This window comes from Podarcis melisellensis (genome assembly GCF_964234715.1).
Source record: "Podarcis melisellensis genome assembly, chromosome: 8".
Classification (NCBI taxonomy): domain Eukaryota; kingdom Metazoa; phylum Chordata; class Lepidosauria; order Squamata; family Lacertidae; genus Podarcis; species Podarcis melisellensis.
In genome coordinates this window covers 19,063,339-19,088,228 of record NC_138540.1, presented here as the reverse complement: position 1 = coordinate 19,088,228, position 24,890 = coordinate 19,063,339, and the positions used below count along the sequence as shown (strand labels likewise).

Sequence of the window (24,890 nt, the reverse complement as noted above, 5' to 3'; positions counted from 1 at the left end):
GAACCTGGGACCTGCTCCATGCAAAGCAGGCAACTCTCCGCAAGCAGCGGGAGCCCAGCGCACCGACGCCTCTCGCTCTCCAGGCTTCAGCGAAAGCCTGCATTTGCCCCATAGGACGCACACACATTTCCCCTTCATTTTTGGAGGGGGAAAAGTGCATCCTATGGGGCAAAAAATACGGTACATACCCTCTAAGTTGGTCCGGCTATGTCCATTCAAGCCTGGCATCTGTTTTCTGCATTTGAAGAGTGTAATTTGGGCACCTGTTTGCTTGGACTGATTTCCTAATTACCCTCTTTGATGCAAGCTGAAAAGTGAATGTACCAGATGGATGAGGCCTCAGGTAGAATAAGAGGGCGGATGGCATGATTATTGGGATGGCTTCTTCCCTGAGGCTCAGGAGATGCTGGTTCATCTCCTCCTCCCACTCCTTGCTCCTTTAACTCTAGGCAAGCCTCTCCTTCTGCCTGCTGCTGGAGAGCCACAACTTTGGCTCTCTGCAAGAAAACAAACAAAAACCCTGGTGCACTGATGGACTTCCTTGACAGTGGCTAACCCGGGTCAGTGCCATGACATGACATGCTCCAGTTCAACTGAGAAGCAGCAAAAGAACATGGGCAAAACCTACAATAGTCCTCCCTTCTCAGCGTTGCAATACAATCGTCACAGTCAGTCTATGGCATTTGCTCCCACAAGATGGCCACCAACTTGGATGGCTTTAAAAGAGGATTAGGCAAATTCATGGGCGAGGTCATCAATGGCTACTAGCCACAATGGCTATGTCCTATTTCCATTGTTGGAGGCAGTATGCCACTGAATCCCAGTTGATGGGAATCACAAGTGGGGAGAGAGTTGTGGTGCTCTCGTTCCCGTATCTGGTTGGCCACTGTGAGAACAAGATGCTGGACAAAATGGGTCTTTGGCTTGATTCAGCAGGGCTCTTCTTACGTTCTTCCTGGGATAATTGGCTTCTCTCTGCTAATACTAGGTGCCTGTAGCAGCTCTCAGAAGCAACAGCCGGTACAGGAAACAGAAGGCTTCTTGCCACATGGAAGCTCATATGCAGGCCCTTGTGAGAACTGGCCCAATGAATTACCCAAAGCAAGGCTCAAGTTAGCTTTGATTAAGGATAAGTAAGCACTCACTTGCTTCACCTGAATATCAACTGGGCTGCTTGAGTGTTCAAGTACAATGCTAAAAAACAACAACTCAAAACCTTCATTGAGGGTTGTACTAAACTTGAATTTGAGCAGGGGAGGGGCATAACAAAGGTTCCACCCTATGCAGCTTTCACTTGTGATGCCCCAATAAGATTATACTTGACATGTCCAAATGGCTACAGGAACCCTCAATACATGGCCCACAGCTCTTTGGGAGAAGGAAGGTGTATTAATGTGAAAGATAGTATACAGTGGTACCTCGGGTTACATACGTTTCAGGTTACATACGCTTCAGGTTACAGACTCCGCTAACCCAGAAATAGTACCTTGGGTTAAGAACTTTGCTTCAGGATGAGAACAGAAATTGTGTGGCGGTGGCACAGCAGCAGCAGCAGCGGGAGGCCCCATTAGCTAAAGTGGTGCTTCAGGTTAAGAACAGTTTCAGGTTAAGAACGCACCTCCGGAATGAATTAAGTACATAACCAGAGGTACCACTGTATTAATACATGCATACATGTTCTGTCTAGGCAGGGGCTGCAGGCTTAGTTTTGTTCTTCACCAGCATAAAGCCTCACAGGTCTTCCTGTTGTAACCCTCTAAAACCCCTAGAACAGGTGAAGCAGAGGCTCTCAGCGTGCTCAGCCCAGGCCAAATACTAGCCAGGTCAGTATTCTGTGCCACTGTGCCATTCTGTGCCACTGCCTGCCTGACATTTGCCAGTGTGGTTACTACTTTGAGTGGTGCATTAGGCTACTGGTGCAGATGGCCCACAGCAGCTGTTGCTGGGTGGAGAGGGAAGAAAGCCACGGCCGCCAGGCACAAATCGCTGATCTTAGAAAGATTAAAGAAAGCTCTGTAACAGCTTGATCCCAAAGGGCCACTTCCTAGGCTGAATTCCCCCACATGCATTTTTTAAAGGGGGAAAACATATGCTGCTCAGGCACGACCAACGACAATGGGAAATGTACACTTGCACCAGCGTAGTGAGCCTAACGTTTAACTCAGCCTAGCTCCTAAGCATGGATGCCTTAAGGCAGACTTGCAAGTAAGTCCACCAAGGCGACTAGCCCATAATAGCTTGTGCAAGACCGTCTGCCTAAGAACATAAGAAGAGCTGTTGGGTCAGGTCAAAGGCCCATTCTGTTCTCACAGTGGCTAAATAGGTGCCTCTGGGAAGCCCCAGACAGGGCATGAAGACAAGAGCCCTTTCTTTCTGTTATTTATAAGAACATAAGGATAGCCCAAAGACTCATCTAGTCCAGCATCCTGTTTTCCCAGTGGCCAACCAGATGTCCCAGTGGGAAGCCCGAAAGGACGAAACAGTGCTTTCCCTACTTGGAATTCCCAGAAATGGGTATTCAGATGCATATGACCTCTGGCAGCAGAGCTAGAAAGAACATAGCTCTCATGGCTAGTAGCCGTTGGCTACTATGAATAGCCATGGATGTAGCCATATATCCTCCTACAAAGACCCAAGTCTCTGGGGTGGGGAAGTCATGGCTCTCTAGATGTTGCTGGACTACAGCTCCCACCATCCCTTACCATTGGCCATGCTGGCTGCTGGGAGCCCAACAACATATGGAAGGCCATATGCTCCCCCACCACTGGGCCAACCCTCTGCGGTCTACATAAGTTGTTTGAAGTAGCGAGCTCCGTAAATCGTCAAGTGGAAACATGTGTTTGTAAACACAGCGGAAAGGCACACTCACATACCAGTTATGATGCAAAACAGCCACTCAGACAGACAGAGACAGCTAAGCAGAAGATCAGCCAGTGTCTTCCCCTTTAGAAGATAAGAATGCAAGCTCTGCCAGAACACATTGGGGAGGAAGGAACAAGGAAGCATCAATAGAACAGCACCCAGAATAAGAACAGAAGCTGGATCAAGCCAATCTAGTCTAGCAACTTGTTCTCACAGTGGCCAACCAGATGTCTGTGGGAAGCACACAAGCAAGACCTAAGTGCAAGAGGACTCTCCCCTCCTATGGTTTCCAGCAACTGGTATTCAGAAGCATACTACTTCCAACTATGGAGACAGAGCATAGCCATCATAGATAGCAACTACGGAGAACCCTCTCCTCCATAAATGTGTCTAATCCTCTTTTAAACCCATCAATGTCTCCTGTGGGAGAGTTCCATAGTGGAACTATGTGCTTCTAGAACTACTTATTTTTCTTTGTCCTGGGACTTCCAATATTTGGCTTCCTTGGATGTCCATGAGTTCTAGCGTTATGGAAGAGGGAGAAAACCTTTTCTCTATCCACTTCCTCCATGCCATGCATAATTATTTAAACTTACACCATATCACCACTTACTTTGCCTTTTCTCTGTGTTAAAAAGCCCTCTGACAAAGTTGCAGTTCAAAGAGACCTTTTGCCCATGTCTCGGGTTCTTCTGGGAGTGGGGGCAAGCCACTATTGTATTTTAATAGTTGTATTGTATTTTAATATTTTGTTGGAAGCCGCCTAGAGTGTCTGGGGAAACTCAGCCAGATGGGCGGGGTATAAATAAATTAGTATTAGTATTAGTATTAGTATTATTAGCAGAGAAAATGTCCAGTTTTAGTTGCTGACCACTGTCATGTAGGAAGTTCTCTTTCTGAAAGGCTCTCAGTGTGCTTTCAGGCTGTTGTGATTTCCAAGTGGAATTCAACCATATACCGGCAAATTCAGGTTGTGAAATTATAGCGCATTGAGAGCTCTTGTGCATCAAATCTCCTTCCATAAAATACAGAATTTTGGGGGATAATCGTCGTAACATGTCAGCAGCAGCAACAACAAAAACAATAACTCTAACAGTCTTCCTACCCCGTCTCCTAGACTACTTGCTGTACATAGTTTGAGAAAATAGCACATGTAGCTTAGGACTATGCAGAAGAATTGTTCACGGTTGCTTTTTCAATAGAAAACTAAAGCTGGAGAAAACCTTGTGACCTTGTTTGTTTTTATTTGCTCTGGCATAATCCATGCACATGCACCAGACTGCAAAGAAGTCCATTGGTTTAGCTCTTCCTTCAGCAAGTTTTATGGAGGACAGTTTTTCTACCATAATGATATTCCAGAGTCTATGGTGCCATGCACTGAACTATGATACCACTTTAAACAGTCATAGCTTTCCCCAAAGAATCCTGGGAACTGTTGCTGAGTGGGCTGAGAGTTGTGACAAGGCCCCTCATTGCCCTTACAGAGCTACACAAACCAGAGTCCCCTGGGAAGAGTGATTGTATTGTAGCTCTGTGAGTAGGAATAGCAGTCTAACTCTCAGCACCCTTAACAAACTACAGTTCCCAGGATTCTTTGAGGGAGCAGCCATGTATGTTGCAGGTCTGGCTGTCCTCTAAGCTCCCAGCAAACAAATCAGGACGAAGGCTCAATAAAGAGGTCCTTAGGAAGTGGCCATAGTCTGGACGCAGTAGTTCTCAACTTGTGGGTCCCCAGATGTTGTTGGACTACAACTCCCATCATCCTTGAGCTCTGGCCTTGCAAGCTAGGAGTGATGGGAGTTGTAGTTCAACAACATCTGAGGACCCACAGGTTGAGAAAAGCTGGCTCTGGAGTGACAAAACAGCAGCATAAAATTTGCTTGAAATCTGATGCTACCAGAGATTCGAATCGGTGCTTGTGGCTTGAGCTCCTTTCTCAGACAGTTGTTGATCCTATCCACTCTCGCTCGCCTCCAACCAAACCGGTTCTACTTCATAGAACCCTGTGACCTGCCCTCTGTATAAATAGCAACACTTCCATCACCCTCCGGGGCCTGAGTTATCTCTCCACGCTGGATCGCTATGACTTGTTTGGCAAAAAAACATTGCTGCACCCAATGGGCCCAAGCAGGAGTGGCCGTGGCCTTGCTTACAAATTGTAGACTGAATTGCACGCTACAGAGTGGCTGGTTTGGTTCTAGAAACAGCTGTTTGGAGTAGGGGATGCCTGGCATGATGGAAGATTAAGGCCAAGAATAGGATTCAGTAAGTCGCTGGGTGATGGGAGGCGAGTGGTGGTGGGGACATCTTCAGCATGAAGCCAAATGGGATCCCTTTCCCCTGCTGGCCATCAAGCTGAAGACAAAAAGTTATATTTTCCAGAAGATGCAGGAAGCTGTCTTATACTGATAAGGCTCTTTCCTTTAAACATAAAAATAAGTAAAGCTGGTCCAGGTGGACCCAGTCATTCTTGGAACAGACTCAGATCAGGATCTGGATGTGCTGAGAGAGGCAAGGAGAGCTGAATTAGTGCTTCTGATTCAAGAGAAATGGGTTTATTGGGGGGGGGTGTCCTGTGAAGATACTAGCAGTGCAGAATAGAGGTTAGCTCAAGGAGGAGTGGAAGCAGCTTATCCTACATAAGAAGCTGCCTTTGTCAGACCATTAGTCCATCTAGCTCAGCATTGTCTACACTGGGTGGCAGCAAGGTTTCAGACTGGGTACATTTCCTGGAGATGCCAGGGACTGGAAATGAGATGGAAACTGCTCTGAAGACACTGGTAGCTCAAGAATCAAAAAGGCAGAAGGCATAAAAGACTGTATGTAGCAGCAGAATAGCAGCAGAACTATTAAGTATCTCCAGATTGCATTGCAGAGGGTTGGACTACAGTATATGACTCTTGTGGTCCCTTCCAACTCTACAACTCTATGATTTTATACTGCAGAGCCCAAGCACATTTTAGGCTGTGTTTGAGCAGGGCAGGAGAAAAGCCTGTGATAACCAATGCGCTGTAGTGGACAGAGCAGGAGTAGGCAAACTAAGGCCCGGGGGCCGAATGTGGCCCAACTGCCTTCTCAATCCAGCCCATGGACGGTCCAGGAATCAGCATGTTTTTACATGAGTAGAATGTGTCCCTTTATTTAAAATGCATCTCTGAGTTATTTGTGGGGCACAGGAATTCGTTCATTTTTAATTTTTTCCCCCAAATGGTTGCTGACCCCTGGGATAGAGTGTCGGACAGAGAGATTGCACTGGACAGAGAGACCGAACTCAGCCGAGAAGCTCAACTGACCTTTGGACGGTCCCCACTTCATAGTGTTGTTGTGAGGATAAAAGAAGTACCGGGGGGATGGGGTGGAGAGAACTATGTGCACCACACCTTGAGATCCCTGGAGGGAAGGCGGGATATAAATGCAACTGATAAGTAAATAAATAAATTAAAATCTGCTTGATTATCACACATATGTCACCGCTTTCAAGTTGGGAAAGCCCTCCTCCACAAAGCCCCCTCTCAAATGCTCAGGGAGGTGAGAGCTGCGCTGTATGCATATTAATATGCAAAGTGTGCCTTCCCTCCTAATTAAATGGAAAACGCTATGATTAAAACTAGTCAGATAGCGCTGAGCGACGGGGCTTTATGCGCTCCACGTGGAAGGCCCACAGGACCTCACGAGGGGAGGGGAGAACGGTGCCAGCCAGGGAGATTACTGGCAGAACGACTGGAACAGAAATGAAAATCTGCCTGAGGAGTCAGGGGGGAAAAAAAAGGAGGAAAGGGGCATACTTGTTTAAAGGTAGATTTTAGCTCATGGGGAGTTTAGCAGGTGTAAGGCATGAAGAGGAATGAGATCCCTCCCACCTCAGGATCATATGGTGTGGGGATCCTGGCTGATTCCCACACCAGCAACTAGTCCTCCTGTCTCAAGCACTGCACCTCGTTATTCTGGCCCTGCTAAGTCCAAAGAACTATTGAATATTGCAAGCAGACCTCACTTCCCTGACTGCATTTCCCTTTTCACCCTCTCCTCTTAATGCACTGCCACCCTGCTTTGAGGGGCGCACTCACAGTGCCCTGCCAGGCCAGTGCCGCTTTGCAAGACTGACTAGAACGGTGCAGGGCTTGCAGGGTGTCCTGAGCTGTTGCATCCTTCCCACAGCACCCTCCAAGTGGAGGGCAGGCAAGACGGACACAACAGGTTAGGGCGTCATGATGCCCCTCCCAAAGAACTACCTCCAAGATAACAGCCTGCCCAGCTACACCTCTGATCTCAATAGAGACTTTTCCCAATCTTGTGACCTCAAGACGTTCCAACTCTGATCAGCCCATGCCAACATATCTGGCTACTCGCCATCTTAATTTGCCCAGAGGCATTCAAAATTATAAATCAGCTTGTGTAGATGTATGCTGCGTGTGTAAGAGAATTCTGATGAAAATGAGAGCGGAAACTGATGATCTTCACCTGTTCTTCCCATGTCCAGAACAGAAATCAGTTCAACAAATATGATTGATATACACTATTGTTGTTGCTTTCTTGTCCTCAAATGATACCTGATTTATTACATTGCCCCCCCCCCCCCCAATATTTGCATGCTGTATCCTTTATACTAAAATGTGTGGGGTGGAATAATGTTACAACAATGTAATTACATAACTCAAGCTATCAATTGCATAAATTGTATAGTTTTGTGACACTGGACACAGCAAGACGAATAACATCGTTTTCAGAGTAAGATGAACCACAGTGTAATGGAACATCTTTGCTCTCTTTCGTCTCTACCTGTGCCCCAAATACTTTAAGGACCTAGCAAAGAGAAGGAGGCATGCAGGGCTGTCAGGCACCTGATTGCCAACCCCTCGGTGCTAACCACTGAGTCTTGGAGGACTTTGCTCGTATTGTTTTTAAAATGATTTCAAATGCTTTTAAAATGATTTTTTTTTTAAAAAAATGAACAACCCAGGTTTCTTTAAACACATATACGCAGATAAGCCCTTCTTTGTAACAAGGGGGAGAAGATCAACAGAGGACTCAGCCACAGTGGGCAACTCCTAGTTAAGTTGAGGAGGAAGCTGGAAAGAGGAGGGGAAACTAATTAATAGTAGGCTGGAGGCCTCCCTCCTGCTTCCCAAAGGTATTGGGGGGGGGGTGTCACCCTAAGCCCAACGGAGCTTCCCTCACACCCACCCTCAGTCCTATCACACTTGCAGCAATGCTGCCCTAGGTCATTAATCTGGAGCCAAACACACACAAACATACACCCTCCCACAGTGTCGCTGCAAGAGCTTGCACTCTGTCTTGGGGCCACACTGCCTGCCTTGCATTTAATTAGCTCAGAATCCTTGCATTTCTGTTGCTATGGGTTTCCTTCCAGAGGAGTATGCTCTTTTTTCCTCCCCCCCCACCTCCCTCCCTCCCTCGCCATGTCTGCAGAAGTCCCACCAGCATTAAACACTTAAGTTTCTTATTGGAGAGCCGGCAACCGTTCCAATCCAAAGAATCTCAGCTATGTATGTGGACGCCACAGCACCTGGCCTGCGTAAAAAGGTATGCACTAGCTTCAGCAAGGGGGATATGTCAGGGGTTAAAAACACATGGGATTGCACATGGACGGCAGGGGATTCAGAGGCAAGTCACCAACTCCTTTTGCACACCTGGTGCAGCTCATGCGCAGGCAATTTTTGACAGGGTTTTAGGAAGCTGCCCTTATACTGAGCCAGACCACTGGTTCATCTAGCCCAGTATCGTTGACACTGACTGGCAGCAGCTCCCCAGGGTTTCAAACAGACATTCCCAGCCCGACCTGGAGATGCTGGGAGTTGAACCCAGGACATTCTGTGTGCAGAACAGATGCTCTACCATTAAACTACAGAACTTCCATTCTCTTTCATCCAGCAAAATATGATGGGTAGAGTTTTACATAGACTAACTCTCGGAAATCGGGTTGCTACCCAAATGTGCTACATTTCCCAAAGGCAGGCCTCCCCCCCCCCAATTGTCAGTAACTGGTGTTCATTCACAGGCATACTGCCTCCAACAGTGGAGGGAAAACGTAGCTATCATGGCAAGAAGCCACTGATAGCTATTTCTGCCGTGAATTTGTCCCATTCTTTTTTAAAGCCATCCAAGTTGGTGTGGCCATCACTTCCTCTTGTGGGAGCAAATTCTACTTGAATCCATTTGAAAGTAATATATTCACTTTGCAGAATTCCTCCCAGCTTATGGAGGCTTTTGTGAGGTGCGGAATTATACATAGAAATTGGAAGCTGATCCATTAGCACCCCTTCCTTCACTTTTGCGGTGGCTGCAGGAAAATAATAATAATAACCCCCTCCTCCGGCCCAATCCTGCCTCATAATTTCTTCAGTGTTGCAAGTGTGGCCACCTCTGCCGCCTCCACTGCACCAGCCCTAATTCAGAATTTCCCACGTTCTATAAGTTTATGTTTGACATTAATGTTATTTAAACATCTCCTTATTTCTTCCCCCTCTTTCTCCCCCTTACAAATTTCATGCCTAGGCTTCTCTTTCTCTCTCTCTCTCCCTCAGTCTCTTTCTATTTTTTTTTTAAGCGATAGTTTATGAAGAAAAGCTGACTCTACCTCCGCTTCGTCTCCTGGAACAGCTCCGACGATTAAAAAACCCACCTCGTCGGAGACAGTTTTATTCTGTTGATCGGAAGACTGCCAGCCCAATTTATGATGGAACATAAGATCTCCAAATCTGAATTTATGCCTCGCAGCATAACGACAGGTCAACGAGATTAAAAGTATGTTCATGAGAGAGCTGTAAGGCAATTTGGGTTTCACGGTTGTGTGGTGATTGGGCATTCAGTCTGAAAAGAAGAATAAAAAGGGATGGGGGGGGGGAGAGAAAAATCCCAACCAGCCTTAATAAAAAACTTACAGTTCTTGGGAACATAATTCATTACTGTAGCCTTGTAGTCTCCTTTACAAACACCCCTATACCACCACCATGAAGAGGACCAGACACACGCACACACGTAATTTTGGAAGAAGCAACCGAGGAGATAATGGCAGCAGTAATAAATAACATGAATTAACAGCATAAATGCAGCCTTGTCAAATGGTCCTGACAGCACAACTGGAAGGGGGGGTGGCGGAAACCGGGGAGCTCCATCCCTCAAAATCAGGAAAATCTGCTTCTGCTCAAGTCCCATCAGCTTCTCCAAGGGAAAAAAAGGTAAGGCAAAATCATGGATGGAGCCAGAACACCTAAGCCAGTAAAAGAAAATGTTCCTGGCATGATTGAGAAAGACTGCCCCCCCACCAGTGGCTCCAAGTAACCTAAGAGTATGTGGTTGGACATTACAACACCATACCAGAGGGCACCTGATTTTTCTGGAGTGGAAAGGAAGGCTAGTGGGTCACAGCATCTGCCTTGCATGCAGAAGGTCTCGGCTTCATTCTCTGGCATTTCTCTGCCTGAAATTCTGGAGAGTCGCTGCCAGTCAGTGCAGGCAACATTGAGCGAGATGCCATTTTAACATTGTGCTTTGATTGCTGTAACCCACCCTGGGAAGTTAGGGTGAAGGGCGGAAGGAGGAGGAGGCGGCTAAGAATGTAAGAAAAGATCTGTAGCTGGATCAGGCCAAAGGCTCATCTAGTTCATCATCCTGCTCTCACACTGACCAAGCACTGCTGAGAGTAATATGTACCCATTAAACATGTGAACAAGTGTTGCGGGTGGGTGGGTGTCTGCACATTCACTGGCAGAGGAAGGGGGTGCGGTGGGGTGGACCACCCCAGGTGCCATCAATGGGTATGTGTGACAAAATGCAACTCAACGCTGCCTGTGGAACCGAGCAGGGCTGAGTTGCATTGTGACGTGTCCCCTTCCCAGGAATTAGCCAGGCTCTCTCTGCCCATCCTGTCCATGTCTCACCCTTGGGGGGACCCTGCCTTGCCTCGTGAGCAACAGCACAGCTTCGAGTGCACGCGTGCACACACACACACACGGAGGGGGGGTAACATTTGGCGCACTGCCCACCCACCACGCCCAAGCCTACCCCAAGCCATCGGCTTTGCCAGCGGCCTTCCCCCTTCCTTTTGACAGCTCAGGGGAGGCTTGGGAGTCGCAGGTGGGTGGCACACTGTTACCCCCCACACTCCCGGGCTGCTGGAAGAGGGCAGGGCGTAGCTTTCTTTGATGGGGGGTGGAGGGAGGGAGGGAGGGGGAGAAGGCAGGATCTACATCAGATTGCTGCCTGCGCAGCTTTCTTTGACTGGGGGGGGGTGGAGGGAGGAAGGGGGATTTTAATGGGGGGGTGACAAAAAAAATTTCACACCGGGTACCACCTTACCTTGCTACGCCACTGTGCACATTGTCCCTTTGCTTAAGAAATTCCAAGCACTACCAGGCTGTCGCTGTTTTCTAGTGGGATTCACTCACACACCAAAAAAGTCAGGTTGAGCAAAAAAAAGTTCACGTGGAGTGCTTGCACCACAAGCCTGCTGCCCGACTGTTCTCCCCAACTGACTTATTTTTTATTTTATTTTTAAAGAAGCGACAGGGAAATGCGCTGAAAAGTAGGATAACACACTTGCTTGACGCAACCTTGTCTAACCTCCCCACAGACAAATCAGAATGAATGTTCCATGAGCAGCTGACGTCATCTAGCCTCCTCACAAGTGTTTTGCAAACCAATAAGGATGAATTCTCAATGAACAGTTTGTCTGGAAGCCACCGCAGTTACCAGAAGGACCACAGCTCAGCTAATTTAAAATAATGAAGTATGGTGAAAGCTCTAATTGGCCGCTAGCACGCTAGCCTTTGGCAAGTAAGACTCACCTCCAGGCAATCTGGCTTTAAGGATCAAGAGAGCTGGGTTCCCCCCCAACCCCTTCAAACTGTTGACACACCTCAAAAGACTATTGTGCACAGTGTGCAGCTGGCCCACCATATGCAAATCATCATTATGTATCTTTATTATTATTGTTACATTTACATATCTGAGAATGGCAGGACTTTGTGGTCAGGGAGTCTGATATCAAGGGAGGACTAAGTCCCTATATAAGACTTGCTTCCTGATCCAGTCGAAGAGGGTTTGAACTTGATGGGAACTTCATGATAAGTGATCTCATACAATTGATCACCACACATCTCTACAGTGCTTTTCAGCATATGTTGTCTTTCACAAACTTCGGTCTGCTTTCTTTTTTTTATCACACTTTTTGAAACAATGTGCAAACTGAAATGCAGCTGTTCTTTGAAATATGCATGACTCTGGATTTCTCAGTGTAGTTCTCCTACCAAAGAATCTATACAAAAATGTGTTTATCAGGGAAATGTGTGCATAGCAAAGCATATATTAGTGAAAATAATCAACTATTAAATTCGAAGAAATTAGTACTAATATGCTGATGAATTTTCACGAGAACTTTAAAAACAAAAACAAAAAACCCCCAATGCTAACTGATGTGGGGAACTCAACTGAAGATTTGAAAAATGAGAAACTAAGAGAAACTGAAATTGAGATTTGACCATCTATATCCTCACACACATCCCAAAATACTCCCTGCACTCAGCACACTTCAGAGATCTCCCTCTTACACTGATGAGAAACTAAGGTTAAGGGAGGCGTGAGAAGTCACCTAGGGCTGCATCGAAGTCCTACTTGGTGGAGACCCATTGAAAGAAACAAATCTCGGTTACGTCCTTTAATTTCAATGGGTTTACTCTGAGTAGGACTAGCACTGGCTACAACCCCATTGAGTAAATGGCTGAGCCAAGACTTCAACCCTTGTGCCTCAAGACAACTCTGTAACTACGGAACATGTTTTCTGATTCTTTGTCCCTAAACCTGAAGAGAACCAGTGTGGTGCAGCATTTAGTGCGTCAGACTAGGGCCTGGGAGACCAGGGTTCAAATCGCCACTTGCACCTGTAGTTCACTGGGTATGACCTTGGGCCAGTCACTGCCTCTCAGCCTAACCTACTTCACAGGGTTGTTGTAAGGATGGGGGGGGGGGAGAAAACAACTTGTACAACCTTAAGCTCTTTGGAGGAAAGGTGGGCTGGCTATCTATCTATCATCTATCTATCATCTATCTATCTATCTATCTATCTATCTATCTATCTATCTATCATCTATCTATCATCTATCCATTATCTATCTATCTATCTATCTATCTATCTATCTATCTATCTCTCTCTCTCTCTCTCTCTCTCTCTATCTATCTATCTATCTATCTATCTATCTATCATCTATCTATCTATCTATCTATCTATCTATCTATCTATCTATCTATATCTATCTATCTATCTATCATCTATCTATCTATCATCTATCTATCTATCAATCATCTATCTATCTATCTATCTATCTATCTATCTATCTATCTATCTATCTATCTATCATCTATCAAATGTGTGTACACACACATTCACAGAGAACACCCTTCAGCCGATTCTTGTTTGCAGTCAAGCAACCAGGGTGGTTCTACATGGGTGTTTATTGCACAATGCTGATGATAATGTATGCAGGTTCCTTGCGGCATCCAGACAGCATCGTTGTCGTCAAAACACTAACCGGTTTTGCCCCCTTCTCCCCAAAAGATGATTTAATCCAGATTTACCTTTTCCGGGGGAAATCCAATAAATAAAAGAAGCCTGTTGCCAATCAACTGTTTGCAATATCTCCATGACCCGTTTGGAAGTTAATCTGCCATCTGGAAGCCATCTAATTCCTAATTCAGAGGTCTGAACAGCACTGGATATGGAAGAAGGCTGTGACAGATAGGGGTAAACCCTGCAGAAAACTCATTGGTTTCCCCATCTTTGGAGCGTGTTACGCTGCTCTTTAATCTCTTCTGCCTTTCCTTGGTGGGTGGGTGGGGGGAAGCTTTGCATGCAGGAACATAATGTATTGCCAGCAAGGATGAAACGGGCTCCACCATAAATCTGAACAAAGATGTCAGCTCTCAGATATATTCTCAGATTGTCCAGCCTGGAAGTGACAATCTCCAAGGGAACTTGGCCCCAGCTTCCCAACCCAGTTTCCTGCTGGTGCTAAAAACCCATCTTGACTTTAAGAAGGTGGCTTGCAGAAATTTCAAAGGCAATGTCTAGATACTATACCCTTGAATGCTGTGGCCTCCTAATATATATATATATATCCACATGTGCATACACAATCAGTGCAGGGCAGTCTTTACAACTGAGTTGTATCCAATGCTAGTCCTACTTAAAGCAGACCCACTGAAATTAGTAGCCATGGCTAACTTAGGCACATTGATTGCAGTCCCTCTACTCATGAGAGGACTTAACTGGGTGCAACCTCCTGGGTTACAGCTATGCACTCAGGCTAGAGCTCTGGTGGATCTACATGGAGAAAAGAGTTCCATAAATCCATCCAGAGGATATTTTGCTAGTTCAGGCATCCCCATTATGGTGCCCAGGGGCAACATGGTCCCCTCAGAAACCACAACCCAAGTATCCACTAAGACCCCCTGTTCACACCAATATCTTTCTTCCTTTCTTGGTTTTTTATTTTTTTTGGTTTTTAATTTGGTTTGGAGAGGGTTAGCTGTTTGGGTATTTTTTCCCTGCCTGTTTTATTTTGTGTATGTGCGTATGGAATGTTTTGCCTGTTCTGATCATCACCAAGCTTTCATCTGTGAAAGAGGTATTTTGGGGTGACCACAACAGTTCCTTTGACTTCCAAGTGCGCCCCCCAGGGGTGACCCCTGTTGTTGCAACCTTCTTTGCAGATTTAAATTACCAGTGCATTCTAGCTGCAGAAAATGAATATTTGGTACATCCCAATACGCTATGATGCTTCTCTCCTGGTTGAATATATTAATGAAATGCTAGAAGCAGGTAAGAATACCAGTCCATTTTTGTTTCTTCCAGTTTCTCATTTTCCCAACCTTCAGTTGTTGACATTTCCACACACAAAAAGGCCTTTATGAAAATTCATCAGCACTTTTGTGTGAATTTGTGTGAATTGCAAAGCAATTTCATTTAACAGAATGCATTTTTGCATGTAATTTTCAAACATATATGGATTTTAAAGACACATGTTACCCATGTGTATTCATTTTTGTACACCTCATGCAGAGGGATAACTGCACTGAAAAATTCAGAGAAGTGCAAATTGTAAAAGACGCCTGTGTTTTCAATTAATGTATTGTTTCAAAAAGTGCAAATTTGGTGGGTTCACCTTTAAATGTGAACTGAATCAAGTTTGTCAACCCATCCCTAGATGCAGCTGGACGGTCTTAGCAGAAGAGCAGATTCACATTGGCAGAAAGCTGTTCCTGTTTGTGTAAAAGGAGAATTCTCATATTATGTCAAATGGCAGCCAGCTCCCCAATCCAGGTTCCCTGCCGCAGCCCTGCCGTAGGGCAGAAACTGGGGCAGCGCTTGTTTATTGAGCAAACAGGCCTCTGACAGGCAGTGAGATAACCAGGATATGCCTGCTCCATCTTTGTTTAATCTGCACTGTTGTCAGGCAGGGCGGTGGGCCAGTAAAAGTTTCCCCCTTTTTTGCTGCGGGCTCCAGGGGCGGACCAGCTTCAGAATTTATACAAATAAAGGGAAGAAACTCAAGAAGTGCCGGCAGCACCGATCTGATTACAGAGTCATTTATTTTCTGGTCGTTAATAATTTGTGCAATAAAGGATTGCGTGCCTTTCTGAGTTAGTAGGAGTTATTGGCACAAATTTCCCCTCCGCGCCGGTGTGAGGCTGTGCTTGGAACATAAATTATTAGTTTCTTATCGCTCTCCTCTTCATTTTTCATGCTGCCACGGCTGAATCGCCAGAAGCCAGCCCCCGAGTCTTGCTCTTATATTATGCTGCAGGGGCGAAGGCAGCAGACACGGTTATTTTGCCTTTAATTATACAACCGTCTTGCAAGCCAACCCTTCCCCAGCCTTGGCGACTAAGGTGCTCGCAGTCTGTTGTTTGTGTGTATGCGGCGGCCTGCGAGGAGAGAGAGAGAGAGAACGCCAGGTATTCCACCATGCCGCCATGCTAACAAACACATTCTTTGCTGACAGAAGTCGGGATGACAAAATGACAGCCATCCACCACCCCTGCCAAGTTCTGACAAGATATCCATCTGGAAGACGAGCAAGATGGTTGCATATGTTTCTCAGCAAGCCACCCTCATCGATAGCTTTGCGGGGCGGGTGCCTGGGACAGATTACAAATGCTGGCACGCAAGCCTTGTGTATTGTTATTATCTGTGGCACTCGTAAAACAATATGGCACCAACGAAGGGAGGCTGGTGATGGCCAATTAGGTCACAGTATGGTTCAGGGCCAGAAGACTAGAAAAACAGGGAGCTGCCTTATATCATTGGTCTATCTAGCTCTCTGGGGTCTCAGGAAAGGGTCTCTCCCAACTCTACAGTCCTTCCCCTAATATTCAAGAACATCAAGATTCAGGCTTGATTTTTTAAAAAAGAGGACATGGCACATAGATCACCTATGGAATTCCTACAGGAGGCAGTGATGGTCCCAAACCCAGATGGTTTCAAAAGAGGATAAGAGAAATTCATGGAGAAGGCTATCAATGGCAACTAGACACAATGGCTCTGTTCTACACCCCCTGTCACACCTCTGAATACATACACAGGTGGGCAAAGTGCTGTTGTGCTCAAGTGCAGCTTGCAGGTGTCCCACAAGTAACCTGTAAGAACAAGATGAGGTACTAGATGGGCCATCGGCTTGATCCAGCAGAGTTCTTTTTACTGTTCTTATGGGAAGCTGCATTAGACCATTTGTCCATATGGTTCATTGTTTACACTCACTGGCAGCAGCTCCCCAGGGTTTCAGGCAGAGCATCTTTCTCAGCCCTACCTGGAGATGAAAGGGATTGAGCCTGGGGCCTCCTGTGGAAATAGATTATGAAAAGACTTGTATGAAACAGACACAAATTGGGAATAGACTGGTCCATCCAGCACAGCCAGGAAATGCCAGTGCTGGAACCAGGGACACTTGGCTCTGGGTATGGCTACCGCATCTGATAGATCACTGGAACTGTGTTCTGCAGCATCTTCCTGGGCTCTGAAGTGTTTTCAGGCTGTGGACTGGTCCTGCCCAGCTAAGCTGTCATTGGGCCCTTCCAGGCAGGAAAAGCTACAGAAGGCTTCCTGTTCAAGCTGATTCTTTTCCTGGTTCTGCTGCTTTCTGAGCATCTCTCAGCTCCGATTCTCAGCTTTGTTGTTCAGATCAGTACCCTGGCTCACCTTCCTAGCTTGATTTCCTATTCAAATCCCCTGGCACAACTCCTAGCTTAGAGGTTGCCAGTGTGGTGCCCATGGGCACCAGTTTGCCAGCATCTTCTGGCACCCTTAAATGGCTCCAGTAAATATTTATTTTGTGTTATATCACGCCTTTCACAGCAGCCATTTTGTGATCTGCCACAAACCCATAGCAACTGCTTTGTGGCTTGCACCCACGGCATTTTCTCCAAATTCCAAACACGTGCCCTAGCTCAAAAAAGTTGACTTCCTGTATAGTTTCTGGCTCTCAGTTCCCTCCTGATATCTACCCATGGCTCAGCCCTGGCAGTCACCCCTGAGCGGGGTGGGGGGGGATGTTTTGCATCATGAGGGCCACATTCCCTTCTTGGCAATTTTCTGGGGGCCACATGACAGTGATGGCTAGGGTCAGACACAAAGGTGGGTGGAGCAATAAATGCTCATTTCACCTTAGGCTAGTTTCTACACACACTGACACAGTCTTCTCTATCCTCTATCCAGGCGAGCAAAGAGTCATTCCTAGAATTCAGGAACACATTTCCAGCCAAGGAAAAACACTCAAGGAGGGTGTGGCCTTCAGAGAGGGGTGTGGCTGATGAATGGCCGTGGCCTGGGAAGAGTCCCAAGTTGCCAAGCCAAGTGGCCTAGAGAGCTGCAAGAGGAAGAGAGACAGTTATCTAGGCAGACCATGGAGAATGAAGCATTAAAAAAATACATATGAAGGCTCCCACAGGCATTTTTACTCTGTTTTATAAAATACACTTTCGCACCAATATGGGACAGTATGAAGCAGCCCCAGTGAGGCCTGCTTCTCATCAGTAATGTGCTCAGAGCCCTCCCTGCTGCGCCGTGAATGTTTATATGCGAGGCAAGCAACATATTCTCTCCTGTTATGGGCGGGGGGGAGGCAGAGCAGGAGAGAGAAAGTGGGACTGGAACACTCGGTGGAGCAATATGTCAATTCAAGATTGATGACTCAGCGCTTGGTCTGTTCCCCGGCAATTATGCAACATGGTAGGTGAGTCACTGATCTTTCCAAACTGGTGCTGGCATCCACCATGCAGCACCTACGGCGTCCGAGTGTTGAATATTTACACTGCTTTGCAAAGGAAGGGTGCTGTAGACAATGTCTCGGGGGATCCACTGGACTCGGGTTTACTAGGGGGCCAAAATGAGTGGGCTGCCCCTAGATGCCCAAGTCACCTCACCCTCAAAAAAGGATTATTGTAGAGCTGGGAGAGGTTCAGAAAAGGGCAAGCCCCCTATGAGGACAGACAAACATGTTTGTGGGTTTTAGAGAAAAGATGGGCAAGTGGTGGGTGATAGAGGTGTATAAAATTATGGATGGTTATAGTGAAAGGAGATAAAGATAAGTTTTTCTACCTCTCTCGGAATACGAGAACGCGTGTGTCTGCAGAAGCTGGGTGCTGGAAAGGCGAAAAAAGCACTTCTTCACACAGCAGTACAGCTATGGAATTCGCTCCAAGAGCTGGTGATTTGTCTAAAAGAATATTAGGCAAATCCTTGGAAGATAGGAGTAGCCATAATGGCTATGTTCTACCTCCACCATCAGATGCAGCAGGCCTCTGAATCCTAGTTGCTGGAAATCACAAGTGAGTGGAGTACTGTTGCGCTCAGTTCCTGCTTTCAGGTTTCCCATAGGCATCTTGTTGGCCACAGTGGGAAGAGGATGCTTGACTAGACTGACCTTTGGTCTGATCCAGGAGAGCTCTCTTGTGCTCATATGGCCTTCAGAAGTAATTCCTTTTAAAAAAGTAAGTCTTCTTCCTAGAAGCTCATAGTGCTGTACATGATTATTGAGCAGGGACGGCTCTCCCATTAGGAAGATTGAGTTAGTGACAGCAGAGAAGGACAGAGCTATGTGCTCCACATGGCCTGACCTGCGCTCCCTATGCTAGCTAGATTTGATCACTGTCACGATCTAGCAAGTGGGATTCACTTCCATTGCCATTTTTAATTCCATCCAAGTTAGTGGTGAAACCCACACCTCAAGAGAATGAAATCTGCAAAATGCATCTGTTTATATTTTGCTTGCCAGGCTGCTCTTTAAATGCAGAAGAGCAGGGCTGGTTAAAACAAACAAACAAAAAAGTTGGATATTCCATTCTTTTCTTGGCATAAATGCCAATTGCAGGGAACCACAGGAGGGCAGACTGTTCTTATGCTTGGGTCCTGCTGTGGCTTTCCCACAGGCAGCTGTCTGGCCTCTGTGAGAACAGGATGCTGGACTAAGTAGGCCTCTGGCATGATGTAGCAGGGGTCTTCTTACGACTGTCTATTGGGTTGCCAAACTGCCATTATATAGAAATGAGGTTAACTATAACTCATAACTGATGAGTCAGCAATTATTACCATTTGGATAGGCTGAATCTCCAGAGACCCATTTTTCAGACAGTGAACTCAGGAGTGCTTCCAGATGGACATGCAATTTCCAATCCCTGTGGTTCAGATCTGCAGGAGCCTTCTTCCCCTGCTTCGTCCAGAAGACAAAATTGGGAATAGGCCTGATGTATGCATGCCTTACATTTGATTTTCTAGTCTGAGTGCAGAAGCATTCAGGTAGAAACACTCAACTTCCATCCATAGCTTCAGTAGGAATAAATGAATCTGTCAATTTCATTTTCTGTCAGTTTCTCCATTTCCCACCCTTGAGCTCAGTTGCTGGATCATCACCTTGTGGTGAATGGGCTTGCACGTTCCTATGACCCTTGTGAGCAAAGCCATTGGGAGTCTCGTCACCCAAGGCAGTAAGGTCAAAGGGAAGGAGCTAGAAAAAGAATGACCCAAGAAATCCTCAATGGCAGAAAAAGGCAGAAGATAACAAGCAGCATGTTACAACGGCTGTGAAGGCGGATGAAGGCTGCAGCAGATAAGAATCTACTGGTGTCTCCAAAATTTTTTACACATCTCCTGGGAAGTCAGGCAAACTAATATCAGTGTAATGGAAGAAGCAAAGATCACCAGTGTTGAAGTAATGATTCTACAACATCAACTTCGTCGGACTGGTCACATTTGGATGCCTGATTATCATTTTCCAACTTAAAAATGGAAAGCATAATGCTAGTGGTCAACAAAAGAGGTTTAAATACTCTCTCAAGGCAAATCTTAAAAAATGTAGTATAAACACTGAGAATTGGGAAACATTGGCCCACGAGTGCTCAAACTGGAGAACAGACTTTACCAAAGGTGTCATGGATTTTGAAGATGTTCAAACTCAGGACAAAAGGGAGAAAAGTGCTAAGAGAAAGGAATATTTGGCAAACCCTCACCATGATCAACTCCCGCCCGGAAACATATGTTCCTACTGTGGAAGGATGTGTGGATCCAGAATTGGCTTCCACAGTCACTTAAAGATTCACTGTTAAGACCGTGTTCATGGAAGACAATCTTATTCAGCTACAAGTGATCACCAAAGAAGAAGACTCCACATTTCCACATCAGTTTGCTTGTATATATTTTTAAATCCTCTTGAAAATCTTTCAGCATTTTAACACAAATTTCTCATAATATACACATTTTAATGCCATTTTGCCGGGTATACCTGGTTTTTTGCAAGCAACCTCCCCTAACCCAACACAGTGTTACATGTTATTTTCATCAACATATGCAAACTTTATCTTAGTATGCTCAGTTTCGTGCACACTGATTTGCTGGAGAACTACACTGCAAAATTCAGAGAAGTGTGAATTTTGAAGGATGGTTGTGTTTCAGTTTGCACAACATTTTGGAAAGTGTTAATTAGGCAGGTTCACCTTTAGAAGCAAACGGAATCCTATTGCTTTCCCACCCCTATATTCCAGGCAGCTGCTGTCTGAACACAACGAAGAAAAATATATCAAAGGATCCTGAATAGATCCTGGCTCCAAATTCCAGCTCAAACTGCAGCATAAACTCTTCGCCAGGCATTGTAAATCCCTGCACAACCTGCAGAGATCCTCGCCAGAGTTTGATAAGAAGCAGCAGAAAAAAACAGAGAGCTAGATGGCTTGCATTATTTTGCACACACGCACAAACACTACTCCCTAGTGAGAGATTATATTTTAGGGGTACGCTGCTGAGCGATAATCAAAGCGGGTGGAAGGAATACAGAGCATACGCTGCAAATGCCAGCACTAGAGTCAAGAGTAGGAGCTGAGGAACAAATGCACATATAAAAATGGGGAATAGTTGACAGCACAAGCAGAAGGGGGCTCTTCTGATTACTTTCCAACCATTTCTGTAATGGCTGGGTCTGGAAGCAGCAGTGTAACAGGATGTGTAGAGGAGGCAATATAAGCACCCCCTGCTAGGGCAATTACTCACAGTACCTTTTCTGAAAGGTGAAGAAATATAGACAGCAAGGGTCGAAGAGGAATTTGGCAATTACCCTAGCGGCGGAAACTCTTGCAATTAGTCATGCACACACACACATGCCCTTATTCATCTCTGGGCCTTGCCCCACCAGACTTAGTGCTCACAAGGAGGAGGAATACCATCCATCTTATCTGGGCAACAGTTGGCTTGTCTGTGTTTCATTTGAACGTGTGCAATTTTCAAATTGCTCTTTGCTGAAAGTCACAGCTCAACACACACAGACACCTAACAACTGCCACGTGGCACCCAGCTCTGAAATGGCAAATGATCAAGAAAGTTGGCTACACCCAGCTGGACAGATCTGTTGGTTTTGGTTTCTCTCAATTTAAAAAAAGTTCCAAATCCTAAACTCAGTGTGCTACATTTCTGCATTCACTTTCAAATGCTTAAAGCAACAGCAGCAGCAGCAGCAGCAGCAGCAGCAACAGCAACAGCAACAGCAACAACAGTACTTCTGAAATTCTGTCAGTAGGGTTGGATTCACTGGACCCAAACCAATGGATTCAAGTTACAAGTAAAGATATTTCAACGAAACATCAGGAAGAACAGAAGACAGAATTGGGATTCAAGATGACCTTAACAGATTGGAGAACTGGATCTAAACCAGGGGTGGGCAACCTAAGGCCCATGGGCCACAAGAGGCCCATGGCGGTCGTTTAACCGGCCCACGAGCTGCCCCCAAACTGAGCGGTCCGCTTGGCGAGTCCCCACGCACTGCACTAAACTGGCGCAGCATGGTATGGGGGCTCACTTCTGCAGTGCCAGAAATTGCATCTGCACATGCTCAGATGCCGAAAATAGCATCTGTGCAGACGCCAAAAATCGAGGCCGCATGAGCTCATGCACGCACACAATCTGGTCCACGGAGGGGGCTCCACTGGAGTGAACTGGCCCAGGCGAGGTAAACCTTGCCGACCCCTGGTCTAAACCAACAAAACAAAATTCAATAGGGACAAATGTAAGATTCTGCACTTAGGCAGGAAAAACCAGCTGCACAAATATAAGATGGAGGGCACCTGGCTTGTCCGTAGAGCATGTGAAAAGAATCTAGAGGCTTTAGTAGACCACAAGCTTAACATGAGTCACCAGTGCGATGCAGCAGCAAAAAAAGCGAATGCTTTTCTAAGATGCATCAACAGAAATGTAGTGTCCAGGTCAAGGGAAGTAACAGTACCACTCTATTCTGCTTTGGTCAGATCACATCTGGAATACTGTGTCCAGTTATGGGCACCACAATTTAAGAAAGATATTGATAAGCTGGAATGGGTGCAGTGGAGGGTGACTAATATGATCAAGGGTCTGGAAACCAAGCCTTACAAGCAAGTTGTGAAGGAGCTGGGTATGTTTAGCCTGGAAAAGAGGAAACTGAGAAGAGATATGATAGCCATCTTCGAATATCTTAAGTGCTGTCACATGGAAGAGGGAACAAGCTTGTTTTCTCCTGCTCGGGAGGGTAGGACTCGAGCCAATGGCTACAAGTTACAAGAAAGGAGATTCCGACTAAACAGATGGAAAAACTTTCCGACAGGAAGAGCTGTTTGACAATGGGATTGACTCCCTTGGGCGGTGGTAGATACTTCTTCCTTGAAAGTTTTTACGCAGAGGTTGGATGGCCATCTGTCATGGATGCTTTAGCTGAGATTCCTGCATTACGGGGGGGGGTTGCCCTAGATGACTCTTGGGGTCCCTTCCAACTCTACAATTCTATGATTCTAAATTCTACTCAGAGTAGGCCCATTTAAAATGAATGGCCCCAAGTTAGCCATGTTCATTAATTTCAATAGGTCTAGTTGGTCAAGGACAGGCATAGGCAAATTTGGCCCTCCAGATGTTTTGGGACTACACTTTCCATCATCCCTGACCATTGGTCCTGTTAGCTAGGGATGATGGAAGTTGTAGTCCCAAAACATCTGGAGGGCCAAGTTTGCCTATGCCTGGTGTAGGACAACCAACTGAGCACATTTTTACATGTTATATTTTGCCTAACAACACATTTGTTTTGCAAGCTGTTTTCCAGAATATAAAGCATACTAGTAGTCACTAATACACACATTTTTGTGCATCTAATACACACATTTTTGGGTTAGAGAACAGCATCCAAAATTCAGAGGAGAGTGAATTTCGAAGGATAGCTTCATTTCATGAATTGCTTGAAGAAGTGTGAATTACAATGGATCATGGGAAACTACATTACACCCATCTAGCTAAACAACAACAACAATAACAGCAATAGAAAGGAAGACCGACCTGGCCTCATCCACTAGCCAAAGAAGGACCACCTGCCAGTAGGTTACATCTGTCCTCCCTGCCATTTTCTTTGCAACTGTTCCATTTATGATGTTTTACATTGAGATCAACTCAGGATGCTTCATGGGAAGCAATTCATAAATGAAATAAAGAATAACAACAACACTTAATAAGAACATTGTAACTGATGCCTGAGTTTGCTTTTCTTCCCTCCCAATTCCATTTTCCTTTCGTGTTGTGTCTTTTAGATTACAAGCATGATGGCAGAGACTGTCTCTACATTGGTTTTTTTAAACTGCTCTGGGAGCCTTTCCCTATCCCCCCCAAAAAGCTGAATAGCAGGATTAAAATGTTTCATATAAGTAAAATTATACAATAAATAAAAAGGTCAATATAAACCTTTCCAGGAGAAAAGCCGATCTCCCTAGGCAATGAGTCCTACAACCTCAGTGTGGCCAGAGCCCCAGCAAAACACATTTCAGATGCTAGAATGGCCTTAAGACACATACCTAACATATGGGGAAGAGAGGCCCTTCAGATATCCTGACCCTAAGCCATTCCCCATAACTTAACAGTGACAAGCAGCCTGGAAACAAATTGGGAAGTTAGTGAAGCTGCTGCAATTAGGGCAGGCTTCCTCAACCTTGGCCCTCCAGATGTTTTGAGACTACAATTCCCATCATCCCTGACCACTGGTCCTGCTAGCTAGGAATCATGGGAGTTGTAGGCCAAAAACATCTGGAGGGCTGAGGTTGAGGAAGCCTAAATTAGGGAGTCACATGGTCCTGACAACCATCCACTATAATGGGTGGTCCTGAGGCCTTTGGCACCCTAAAGGCCACATCCCAAAGGACTCCAAGAAGCACAGTCTCCATCGGATGGATGGATATCACTTCTTCCTCCAATTCCTAGAGCTCCCTCTCTCTTCTTCCCCATGCTGTCTCCCTCTCTTGTCAAAGACCCACGCAGGATTTGTTTTCCTGCCACAAGCACCTGTCAAGGCCGTGCTTTCTATAAAATAAAATGGCAGAGAGCCAGCCAGACAGCCAGCCTTGTTAAAATAATGCTGTTTTGCAGATCCACACCTCATTCCCCAATGCACTTCAATCCCCAACCAGGACTGCACCACCCACCAGCCTTTATAGCCACATTCTGCAAAGCTGCCTCTCCACCTTATGGG

General features: G+C 45.9%; 1 protein-coding gene and 1 long non-coding RNA gene across 3 annotated transcripts in view; one reads left to right on the top strand and one right to left on the bottom strand.

The window, feature by feature from the left end:
* SAMD11 (sterile alpha motif domain containing 11) overlaps window positions 1-24,890 on the bottom strand; it is a 326,185-nt gene that overhangs the window by 192,480 nt on the left and 108,815 nt on the right. The gene's annotated exons all lie outside the window — the stretch shown is intronic.
* On the top strand, window positions 4,867-9,641 carry LOC309377012. Its single transcript, XR_014171365.1, has 2 exons — window positions 4,867-5,127; window positions 9,379-9,641. It is a non-coding gene; the product is annotated as an uncharacterized lncRNA (long non-coding RNA).